This window comes from Acomys russatus, chromosome 18 (genome assembly GCF_903995435.1).
Source record: "Acomys russatus chromosome 18, mAcoRus1.1, whole genome shotgun sequence".
Lineage (NCBI taxonomy): Eukaryota > Metazoa > Chordata > Mammalia > Rodentia > Muridae > Acomys > Acomys russatus.
In genome coordinates, this window is record NC_067154.1 from 58,328,872 (window position 1) to 58,342,104 (window position 13,233).

The following is a 13,233-nucleotide window of genomic DNA, read 5'->3' on the forward strand; positions in this document are numbered from 1 at the left end:
TTCCTGCAGGTTGCCCTGGTGCGGGGTTTCTGAGCTCGCGGAGAACAGAAAGAACACACCCATCTAGGGTTTCGTCCTTATGGACTCTCGCTGTCTAAGTGTGACCCACAAACCGTGAGAGCATCGGCTTTGCTTGGCAGCTTGGAAATACAAGCTCTCATGCCTCGCTCCGGCCTCTGTCAGGCAGGTAGGGGTACACTCAAGTTCCAGGAGCAGTGCTCTAAATCAGGCAGGGTATGTAGGAACCATAAAGGACCCTGCCCAAATGGTGCCAGCCTCCTTCGAACACCTGTGTGGGCCTCCTGCCTGAGTCCATGCTTGCGAGGGTGCAGCATAAGGCAATACCACTAGTGCGAGTCACCCAGGGTCTGAGCCATTTGTGAGGGTAGAAGGAGTGGCCAGACTTTGCTTGTGTCATTTGGAGTATTCTTGTGTACACGAAGCCCTCCTGGGCAAGGCTGTGGGACTCTCTCACATGCCTCCCTATTTCAAACTAAAACGGCAGGTTCAGGAACTTAGCATTTTAAAAAGGAATTCTAAAACAGAAGCAGGAATCCCAGATAGTAGGGCGGGAGTTTTGCAGTGGGCGGTTAACACATACTGGTTGCGGTGCTTCATTGAATTGGTTTATAGATTTACCTATGTAGACTCGTGGTTGGAGGCTGCTAACCACATTCTCGCCTTGGGCTAGAAAATGTTAGGGCTGGGCCCTGCAGCTAGCAGACGTGTCCTAAGTTAAGAGAGAAAATTCAGCAGGAGAGACTCAATGTAATGCAGCACTCTTAGATACTTAAATACATAATCTTTAGTCAGTCATCTAAAAGTTTAAACAACATCTGATATATATATATATATATATATATATAATTTTATTTTTATAATTTATTATACATGTATGTAAATTTTTTTATGTTGAGATGTTGGTGACAGTTGTTTGCTTAAAACAAGGATTAGCTTCTTGAACAAACAGAGTTGAACTTGTTCTGCTAACACTCAGTATGAAAGCCATTCATTTTTTTTTTCAACCAGCATTGATTATTCCTCCATTATGGTCCAGACACCATGTCTAGCCCGCCTCTGCTGAGTGAGGCCTGACTATGCCCAAACCTCGTTGGCCACTTAAGCAGGCAACCCTGTCTTTATCAGGAAGCTCTCTTCCCTATACCTCCTTCTCTCCCAGACGGTGGCTCCCTGTTCCAATCCTCACCATCTTTCCTCAGCTCTCATCCAGGATGGATCTGAGAGATTATCTGGATTAACAGGCAAGCTGGGCAGGCGTAGTTGGTGGCGCAAGGTACAGGCCAATTCAGCTGCTCATGTCTTATCTATAAATCTTTCGGGGTGACTGGCAACTTCCTTCTTGTGATTTGATGTTATGAAATCTGGTTATTGAAGTTGCTTTGTGGTGATGAATCACATCAGGTCCTTCCAGGGATGGGTCAGCAACACCTACTCTCTCAAACAGTGTGTGGCATCTGTTGCTGCTTCCACCAGAAAGCACTTGATAAACTCTCTCACACTGAAGGATTGGCAACTTTATGGTTTTTGTCTTCAGAAGAATTCAGTCTCTTAAACTGGGCGTGGTGGCACATGCCTTTAATCCCAGCACTCGGGAGGCAGAGGTTCAAGGCCAGCCTGATCTACAAAGTGAATCCAGGACAGCCAAGGCTAGAGAGAAACCCTGTCTCGAATTCCTCCCCCCACTCTCCCCTCCCCCCCCAAAAGACTTCAGTTTCTTGCTTTGAAAAGGTACTCAAGGGGCTGGAGAGACAGCTGAGCAGTTAAGAGCACTTGCTGATCTTCTAGAGTGTTGAGCCCCAGCACCCACATGGGGGCTCACCAGCCATCTGTAGCTCTAGCCCTAGGGGATGATGCCCTCTCCTGGCCTCTGCCGGTACTGCACACACATGGTGCAGATGCCAACGAAATACTTATAATTTTTTTAAAAAGGAACTCAAACACACCAGACATCCGCATGAGTGGACAGTGATGACTCCTTTAGTATCAGCATGGGTTGTTTTATCTTGAGGGCCCCAAGACCTCTCCAAACACACTACATGGGCAGTTTTGGTGGTGTGCCAACTCAAAAATCATCCCTGAAGAAGAGACTCCTGTGAGGCACAACGTGAGTGAGTTGTCTTTATTAGGCATGGCTGACAGCTCCAAGGACCTTCTCTCTCAAAAGCGCTCTCTCCATCTGAAGACCAGCCATCAGGAAACCCATGAAGCTGGAGAAGTGGGGGTAAGAGTGAGAAAGAGAACTGGCCTTTGTGTGACACGGGTACCAAAAGTGAAGAGAGCGCCCTCCTCTCCCAGAGATGAAGTCGAAAAGGACCAATAGCAGTGATGACACGATTCCAGAGGAAAGAGGACCCACATGTCCCGTCCCCAGGAGAAACAAGCCTGATTACTGCTCCAGCGGCAAGTCCTCCTGACCTCTGAGTCTACCATGAAGACAGATGACAGCACTGTCCCCATGGAGGTCAAGGCCATATTACAGACCTAGCAGACACAGGTGTGAAGGCACAGTCCATGCCCCACTGATGGAGAGCAGGAAGCACTTCTCTCCAGCCCATAAAAATTACAATTTTACTTGTTTGTTTGTAATGAGAACATGAGAGTCTCAAACCCCAGGCTTGCCTGAAACTCACTGTGTAACTGAGGCTAACACTGAACTACAGCGGGTCCTCCCATACCTCCACTTTCCAAGAGGTAGGATTATAGGCATGTGCCACCAGGCTTGGCACATTTCAACTTTAAATCTTCTAATTAGTTAAAGGTATATGGGCTGGGGAGATTGCTCAGTGGCAGAGCACTTCCCTAGCACTGAGGCCCTTGTGGCGCACGCCTTTAATCCCAGCACCTGGGAGGTAGAGGCAGGCGGATCGCTGTGAGTTCGAGGCCAGCCTGGTCTACAAAGTGAGTCCAGGACAACCAAGGCTACACAGAGAAACCCTGTCTCAAAAAACTGAATAATAATAATAATAATAATAATAATAATAATAATAATAATAATAAATAAAAGGGAGATAATACAAGTTTCTAACAAGTCAATTAAAGAAAATTTCATAGATAGTTGAATTGGGTATAGTAGCAATCTTAGCACTAAGGAGGCAGAAGTAGGTAGCTTTCTTAACAGTTTAACACCAGGTTGCTCTAACAAACTTGGCACCATCTAAAGTCTTGCCAGATAAATCTAAATGTACATTTTTCACCATAAAAATGGGGGAGGGACCAATGATAGAGATACTTGTTACTCTGACCTCATCATTGCATACAATCTACATGTACCGCCTCCCCATGAATAGACACAGTTAAAAAGTCACGGTGCTGGGGTGCTTAATGAGGATGCATGAGGCCCTGAGTCTGATTCCCAGCATTGTAAATATATAAATGAAAAAAAAAATGAGAAAACAGCAAATTCACATAATCAGTTTTTAAAAAGAGAGGGTAACAGGTTGAATATGATCAAAATACATGAAAATGTCAGACTGAAACCCATTATTATGCATAGTTTAGTATAAGCTAATGACAATGTTAATATTTTTAAAGAGCTTCATCTATGGACCGCTGTCCTGTCTTCTGGCTGTGGTCCCTGTGAGGCCAGGAGGGCCAGTTGGTGTAGTCCTCACCCCAGCAGCCGAGGTAACTTGAGAACAACTTGAAAGTCCAAACTCCACCAAAATGAGCCTATTGTGTCAGGCTCACTCGTGTTTGTCTATGAAGTTTGTCACTCACAGTTCGGGGCCCCCACACATGTAAATAAGAAGCCCAGCATGGTTTTGATCTGGGGAGACAGCATGTTTCCCAGGAAAATCTGCTTTATCACTTCCCTCTGCCTGAGAAGGGCTCTTAGGAACCTCCCCCAAAGGGGTGTGGCAACAAGTCTCCATCCATTGTGTAGTTGTTATTTATTTCATCAACGACTGATAAGGAATAGGCCATTGCTGCAGCTACTACGACGGTGCACCAACATCAAATAGCTTGTGCTCACTGCTGGTAACTCTTTAGCAATGATTTTCTTTTCTTTTCTTTTTTCTTTTCTCTTCTTTTCCTTTTTTTTTTTTTTTGTTGTTGTTCTTGTTTTGATTTTATTAATTTATTCAGATTACAACTCAATTGTCATCTCATCACTTACATCCTCCCATTCTCCCTCCCTCCCACTTTCATCCTATTCCCCTCCCCTAGGTCTAAGACCGAGGGGGACCTCCTCCCACACTATGTGGTCATGGGCTATCAAGTCTCATCTCGGTAGCCTGCTTATTCTTTCTCTGAGTGCCACCAGGCCTCCCCACCAAGGGGAGGTGGCCATTGCTGGACAAGCCACAACCAAAACCAGCAATGATTTTTTTAAAGGCTTATTTTTAATTGGTGTCTACACATTTGCCTATACGTGGGTGTGTTTGTGGAGTGCAGTGCCTGTGCAGCTCAGAAAAGCGCAATGGATCCCATGGAGCAGTAGTAAGCATTGGACGTAAGTACTGGGAACCCGACTCAGGCACTCTGCAGGAGCAGCACGTGCCTTTAACTGCTGAGGTACCTCTCTAGGCTAGGTAGCCCTGTGGTTATTACACTTGTTTATTTGTAAGTGTTTGCGGCCCTTGCATACTAAGGCCCATGTGTGGAGGTCAAAGGACAACTTGCAGGGAATCTTTTCTCTCCTTCTGCCTTCCACAACTTTGCCAGCATGTTGTTGCTTTTTGTTTGTTTGTTTATTGTTATTTAGTTGCTTCTTGAGATAGGGTCTCACTATGTAGTCTTAGTCGGCCTAGAACTCACTGTGCTGTGTGCATAGATAGCCGTCAGTCTCTACTTCCCAAGTGCTGCAATTAAAGCATGTGCCGGCAGGCCTGACTTAATTTGAAAGTGCTGGTTTGCTGTATTCCTGCCAAGAGATACTGCTTTCTGTTTTAATCCTTGCAAATTGGAGAATACAGTTCCCTCGTGTTTGTGTATAAAACAATAAGGAAGAAAAAATGGAAATAAATTTAAGAGGAACAACAAACACCCTTCAGATTTCAGGAGGGCTTTACAACAACCAGAGATGTCAACTCCGTTTGTCAAGTCAGACATCTCAATGTGTTTTCCAGTACGATTTCAAATCACCAAGGTGATCTTTCTTAGAAATTGTTTCCTATTTGGAATCATGGAAGCCTGGACTCAGCCTTTAACCTCAGTGCTTGCATAACTGGCTTGGTTGCAACATATGAAAGTAGCAACAACACAGTGATGTTTCTTCCTTATACAGCCCACTACCAGGGGAGTCTGATGGGTTGACCAGGTGACTAAGAAAGGTGATGAAAAGAACTAAACATTAGCTTTTGTATTTAGAAAGCACCGTTACCAAGCTAAGAACCTATAGGCCCTAGGGGAAAACCTGCTACTTTTATGCTCTTAAATAGACATAATACTAAACAGATCTCTAACGCCTTATCATGATATCCAAAGGTCAATGGATTGCTCAACCCACATCTGAGGAGCATCTATCTACAGTAGATGGTGATTAACACACAGGCCCACAACTAGTCAGTGCAGAGAATAAGAGACTGCAGGGCGCTCAGCCCTAAAGGGAGCACACGGATTGCACCCTCACCCAAGGCCCAGGCATCGCGGAAGAGCCATGGAAAGAGTGTAAGAGCCTGAGGTGGTGGATGACTCCAAGGACACCTCATCTTCTGGGCACATCAAGGTGGCAGCACACATGAAATCCCAGCGGTTGTGTTAGCATGTACAAAGCGGCATATACTATACATGTGAGATGTGTATACTGTGTATATGCGCACACACACACATATGTGACTATGTTTGCTTACCCACTGGAGGATAAGCTGCAGTAGTCGGAGGCCTTCCTGCTACACACACCAGTGTGCATTTCCTATGGCCATTTTCTCACACAGCATGTCAGACAAAGAAACTCAGGAGCTTCAGCCTGGTAAAACTCTACTAGCAACTGTACAGCTTTTACCCTGATGTCACCACCTGTCACTACTGTCTTTACTGTTGTTGTTTTTAATCCAGGATCACAGTGCATTAATTTCCCTGTCTTTTAAGTTACCACTTAAACTGGTCCAAGTCAGCGACCTTTGATGGCTAAAGACAGTTTTAAGGTGCACAGGCTGGTGTCTTGGAGAACTTCCACGGTTAGAGTTTGTTGGACCTCTGAAGGCCTCAGGCCATGCTTCCTGGCAGGCGGTCACAGCAGTGAGAAGGCATAACCACCACGGCACACAGCAGGAGAAACCATGCTGGCTGGCCCCTGCTAAGGCTAACTTTAGCTGGCTTCCTTAGGACAGACCTGGCTGCGTGGCTGGGACGGTGCCTGCCTGATTGGCTATGGCAAACATAAATCTCCCCCCTTCCGTGCATGAGTGTACATTGTTTCTACCCAAACATCCGTTCTAGGCTCCCTTAGCAAACCCAATGCTGGAACAGTTTGGATTGCTGGTGACAACAGTGTATCCACAGGTACTTTTCTGTCAAACCGTCTATACTTGTTAGTTGTCATTTTGTCACAAAAAGCCTCCATCAGTCCATCTGCCCACACACCCATGCCCCCAATCTAGTTGGAATTAGCATGGATAAATAATTTTAAGTGATTATTATAAATGAAACTTTTTTAAAAAAAACAATCTTAACCTTCTGCAGCCTCCCCTACCTTACTTAAAACACACCTGACACAATATAAACACTACCTCACAGGGACTCGTTTTAGTTTTTGTCAACGTCATCTGCAAAATTTAATTTTACATGTTTCTCATGTGATTGTCTCCCCAAATTACTATGATTAACTTCTGAATCAAACACCGATTTTACAGTAATCAATCCCCTTTTATCTGTTGCGATGGGTCACTGTGATTTACCCAGCTGGCTTTGTGAAGATGGCTGCCAAGTGGAACACTGAGCTTAGTCAGGACTTCCTGGGGAGCTGCTGGAACCCAGTGATTCTGTCTTGATCTTGATCCTGGTTTTTCTTATAGAAAGGTCTTCAGTGTTGACCCATACAGTGAACTGGGCCGCAGAACAAAGGTGGGAGTTACTTTTTTAAAATTTAATTTTTAAAAATGTGTCAATGTTCACATATGTGTATGTATACCATGTGTGTGCCTGGATCCCAAAAGGCCAGGAGAGAACACTGGAACTTCTAAAGCTGAGTTAAAGGTGGCTGTACGCTGGCCAGTGTGGACGCTGGGACTGAGTCCAGGCCTGCCACAAAACACCGCTGAGCCATCTCACCAGCCCCTATCAGCTTCTGAGTTCTAAATTCAAATCAACAAATCGTGGCTTTCAGCAAACCACTGTTTTAATTTCAAAAGGAGATTGTTCTTCTCAGGACATTAAATCTAAAAGATGAAAACCTACTTAGCCAAAAAATCTTTCTAGTTTTAAAGGAAGATCAACAGCCTGCACATATAAACTCTGATGCTCTCACAGTGCCCGTTGTGTCCTCAGCGTGGTCTTCAGCTAAGATCATACTGTTGATTCAGGAATATAATGTATACAAACATATATATATATATATGGAGTCCTGCACCTAACGCTGAACTCAGAGTGGCTATCCAGATTGGGGGAGGCAGGAGGATGGGGGGGGGAGGACATATATATATAGATATATTAGTTGTTATAATGACATTTTAGATTTTTTAAAATCCTTAGCATTTAGCAGCACGACAAGTTTTTATTTCTAATAGAGAACATCACCAGTGAAGAATGGAGCATTTTGAAAGCCTGGGGTTTAGTTTTAAGTGTGGCCAGCATAGTATAACATCCCCCAGGTTAATAAAGATGTAGGTTTCACTCTATACCAGATTTTAACCTAAAGCTATGCTTTGCAATGATCTGGGACGAATAATACATTTTTACTTGAATTATTTTAAATTTGGGATCCACTGTAAGCTGACAGGTGGTCTACCAGCCATGGCTTGGATGTAGTTTGTACCACAGAAACTGCCATTCAAGTTAAAATTTGTCTCTAGGTCCCTCATGGTAGATAATCTTTTTAGGATTTATGTGTGACTGTGTGTGTGTGTGAGCATGTGTGTATGTGTGTGTGTGTGCAGTGTATGTGTGCGTTTGTGTGTACTGCCTGCATATATTTACATGCATGACATGCATGCCTGGTACCCCCGGGGATCAGAAGCGAGCAATGTATCCCCTGGAACTAGAGTTATAGATGGCTGTGAGCGGCCTGATGTGGGTGCTGGAAACCAAAGCAGAAGAAACATCTGCGGAACAGTTGTTCTTAACCACTGAGCTGTCTCTCCAGCCCCTTGATGGATACTTTTGATGGTCAACTTGATCAGATCTGGAATCAACGGGGAGAGACACCTCTGGGAGAGTCTTGCAAGACATCCCCAGAAAGGATCACTGATGGAGAAGAGCCTCCCCCAGAATCGACAGCGCCCTCTACAGCAGTCCCGATAGAAAGTGCATGAGGGAAAATCCTTGCCATGGTCCTGCCTGTTGGTCCTTGCTTCTTGGGCGCGAGTGTTGCTTTGTTGCTGCTGCCCTCCTTGCTGACACTAGGCTCATTCCTTCAAGCTCCAATACAGACTGAAGGCCAGTGCCTGTAGCTCCAGATTGAGAGTGCAGAGCATCCTGCTTTGTGGATCAAGAACCTACTGGACTCTCAGCCTATCTGGCATGCTGCTGGACACTTCTGGCTAGCCCAAGCTCTTCAGTGGACTTCAATCTAACAGCCCCCTTTATCCTATGCACTCATTCCGTTGTCCCTGTCCCTCTAGAGAGCCCTTACTAACAGACAAAAGGGGTCTGTTCATCATGAGTTAGGCTGTCCTTGTAATGTCAAAGGCTGAATTTCCTACACCAGTATTATGGACTGTCTATACAATGTGTGTTGGCTGTAGGTGACGTTTTGAGCATAACTATTGCTGAGCAGCTTACATTCCAGTCTTTACAACTGTCCTCTGAGAAAGCCACTGTCCTTGCCCCAATGTTGTGGAAACGAAGGGCACGCACAGGGAGTACAGGCAGCAGGCAGAGCTCCGATTCAAACCCAGGCATCCAACGCACAAGGGGGCCACGGATTTGGAGGCAGGAGGCCTGACTCTCAGCTCTTGGTCCTTGTGTGTCTGCTTTACCTTCAGTTGGCCAAGCTACCGTCACCCACACTTATCTTTAGGAGGAGACCCCTCTCCCTATCCATGGGTAACGCATTTACCTCTGAATTCTTGTCTTCTGTGTTTCCCTGGGAGCTTAGTCCCTCAGTCATCCAACCAAAGACAAATAATAAAGGGCAGGACTTAGGTCCATTCTATAGATGAAGGAGCTGGAAATGCCCAGAGACTTAAAGATGTGGCTGCCATATATGGCCACAAGGTGACCATATCCCCCCTTTTCAAGGACAGTCCCAGTTCATTGCCCTGGCACCCAGTTTCTGAAACCTCTCCCTCTCAGCAGTAAATTCCTCTGTAATCCTGAGCTATTACACTGACACAGGGAGAACCGCTACCCACTGGCCTGCGTTACTGACCTCCACACTAGGAATCTGTCACCATAGGCTACCCCTTTAAAACTCAAGAGTTATGAAGTTTAAAGGCCAGTCCTTGCTGTTCACTCAACAAACATCTGTCATTTTGTGGCTCAAGGGGACAGCCACACATGATGACTGATAAAAGTATAAAGGCCCAACTATTCTGTGGATCCCAAGGGCCGCCTCTGCTCTTACCAATAAGCACCCCAAACACCAGAATCCATCTTACTTTTCATTCCACAAGCCAGCCTGCAACCTGGACCAAAGAACTGGTCCTCGGGGAGGATTTTTATTATATCAATACCCCAAATATTTATTTCTACACCCTGGAAGATGAAATAGTGGAAGCAAGAGCTGTGCACATGGATGTGATTAAACCCTGGGTTAAAAATCTTCTGCTCATACGGTTAGCATGTTAGCATGACCTTTAGAACACATGTAACACATCAGTCAGGGTTAGCATGTTAGCATGCCCTGTAGAACACATGAAACACATCAGTCAGGGTTTAGCATGTTAGCATGCCCTATAGAACACATGAAACACATCAGTCAGGGTTAGCATGTTAGCATGCCCTGTAGAACACATGTAACACATCAGTCAGGGTTAGCATGTTAGCATGCCCTATAGAACACATGTAACACATCAGTCAGGGTTTAGCATGTTAGCATGCCCTACAGAATACATGTAACACATCAGTCAAGGTTTAGCATGTTAGCATGCCCTGTAGAACACATGAAACACATCAGTCAGGGTTTAGCAGGTTAGCATGCCCTGTAGAACACATGTAACACATCAGTCAGGGTTAGCATGTTAGCATGCCCTATAGAATACATGTAACACATCAGTCAGGGTTTAGCATGTTAGCATGCCCTATAGAACACATGTAACACATCAGTCAGGGTTTAGCATGTTAGCATGCCCTATAGAATACACGTAACACATCAGTCAAGGTTTAGCATGTTAGCATGCCCTATAGAACACATGTAACACATCAGTTAGGGTTTAAGCATGTTAGCATGCCCGGTAGAACACATGTAACGCATCAGTCAGGGCAAACGCAGACCTTGGCTTCACATGGACCAAGAGCTACACATGCTTTGCTTGCTCCAGGCTACAAGATAAGCCCAGAACAGCCCTGCATTTTAAGAACTCAGCAGACAGAACTTCCCAGATGCAGACGGGGGTCACTTTTACTGTGCTCAGGCCATGTTTCTCTGTCTGTAGACTGACCTGGTCACGTTGAGATTCTGAGAGATAAAGGGTAAGAGCGACTCACTGTGAAGTGTTGCACATTAAAGCTACAGACACCTCAAAAGGCCCAACAAGTGCTCTAAACGCTACCCAACCCAGCCACCCCAACACACATGGTGGTGGTGGGGTCATCGAAGTACCCTAAAATCCCCTTGTTTGTTTTATTATGTGCTGGATTCCCCTGGAACTGGGATTGCAGACGGTTGTGAGCTGCCCTGTGGTGTGGTGCCTGGGTGCCTGTGCAGCACTCAGCCTCCGAGCCAACTCTCCACCCCTAACGGCTGCCTTTGCTTTAGCTTCCTAAAATACATGCCATGGAGAACCTGTTCACCACAGCGCCGTTCTAACCATCTTTTAAATTTTGTATCAATGGAGCAAGTCTTTTGGGGTCATCTTTGAAATGAGACTATGTTTGTAAAACTCCTGTCTTGTGCCTGTAACTGTTCCTTCACGGCTGCACTCTGCACCTGACAATCTGGTGTTGCTGAGAACCCCGCTGTGTTTTTTGGGGCTGAAATACTTGGAGTTATATTCCTGATGACATCTTTGAGCACATTTCAGTGCATGCGTACATGCCCTCGAGAGGGACAGATCACAGGGCCTGGAGCTTGAGCGAGTGTCATCAAGATGGCTTTCTAGAAATATCCACCTACTTGCGTGTGCTTTGTGTATGTGTCTGTGCGCATGCAGTTGGAGGTTAGGGGCCACATTTCAGGAGCTGGTTCTCTCCTCATGTCAGTTCCAGGAAACAAACTCAAATTGTCAAGCCTGGTGGCAAGTGCCTTTATCCTCTGAGCCATGTTACTGGCCCAAAGTGTTGTAGATTTTTTTGTTTGTCTTTTGACAAATAAGTTCATGCAGTATTATAGGAGTAAACTGCTAATAGTCTTAGAGTTTTTGTTTTGTTTTGTTTGTTTTTGGTGTTTTTTGTTTTGTTTTGCTTTGTTTTTTGAGACAGGGTCTTTGTATAGATTTGGCTGTCCTAGACACGCTTTGTAGACCAGGCTGGCCTCAAACTTACAGCAATCCACCTACCTCTGCCTCCCAAGTGCTGGGATTAAAGGCATGTGCCACCACGCCAGGCATAATATTAGTTTTTGCCTCACCTGCAATCATGGTGTTAAACTGTGTTCTTGAGCGCCTTCCCGGCGCCACCATTGGGATGTTCAGTGAGGCGCCTGTGCCGCCATTGGGATGTTCAGTGAGGCAAGGCGCCTGTGCCGCCATTGGGATGTTCAGTGAGGTGCCTGCTCAAGCCTTTTACTCACCTCTAATCGAACTAACATTTCCTAAGGGGCCTCTGGGCCTTCTCGGTTCAGCTCTACTTTTTGCTGAATAACATGAAGGCTTCACAAGGCAGATCACTGATCTCCACAGCACAGGTTGGCTTCTCTTACGTCTGAGTGGACGGGCCACAAGAATCTGACGTCTTACAAGTTCCTGGTAAAGTTGCTGGCCCAGGTTGCCCATGCTGAGGACCCAGACTCAACAGCGCTTCAGATGGAACTGCAGCAACAGGGTCTTTCTGTTAGTGTGAGAGAAAAGCCACCTTAAAAAAAACAAAAACAAACCTAAAAACCGTAACCATTGGATCCTTGTTCAAACCTGGGGTGCCAGAGCTAATGCTTCTCTTCTAGAAAGGAGGGTTATGGGCAACTTCAGGAGCGACAGTGTCAGGGTCCCTGTGACCCACACCGCCAGCCACTTGGACTTCCTGGTATACCCAAGCAGCCAAGAAAAGCAGGTGGCAGTGGGAGGCATGTCTGATATCATGGAGGCTCACGGGCATTTGCCAGCAAGGACGTGAGTCAGTTCGTTGAACTCATCTCTAAATGGAGACGAAAACTGTCATTTCTTTCAGCTGAATTTGGTTTGTACTATGATGGTGTAGAAATAGAAATGAAGAAGCAACGCATTTGTATGACCGCCTTTAATCTCTGAAGACCACATAAACACATGTACATGTACGACATTCCTAAATATTCAAACAATTCAAACCTTATTATTGTCACTGTCGCATCTCAATCTCTTGAAACACTAACCATGACTACCAACAAGAAACAAATGTACATTATTACATTAACTATAGATTCCTCAAAACCAAGACTCAAACAGTCACTGTGCTCCACGCGTTCAGGCGGTTTGGTGTGTGTGTGCTTTCTGAGATTCCATTTTATAAAATGGCTTTGTTCTGTTAACTAGTCAAAAGCCTGACACACACACACACACACACACACACATACACACACACTCACACAAAATGTTGATATACACACATACACACATATGCACCTAAGTGAGTGTGTCTACATATTAACATATGTAGCTTGAGGGTGGTTTACTGTGACAGGCCATGCAGAGTCCACTTTAAACTGTGACAGTAAAAACCTTTAGTAACTGGAACTCAACATGTACCTTTGCCACCACCACCCCGAAGAATTTAAGACCTGTCATTAAATGAAACAGATTAGGTCGTGGGAAGTGTTGTGGT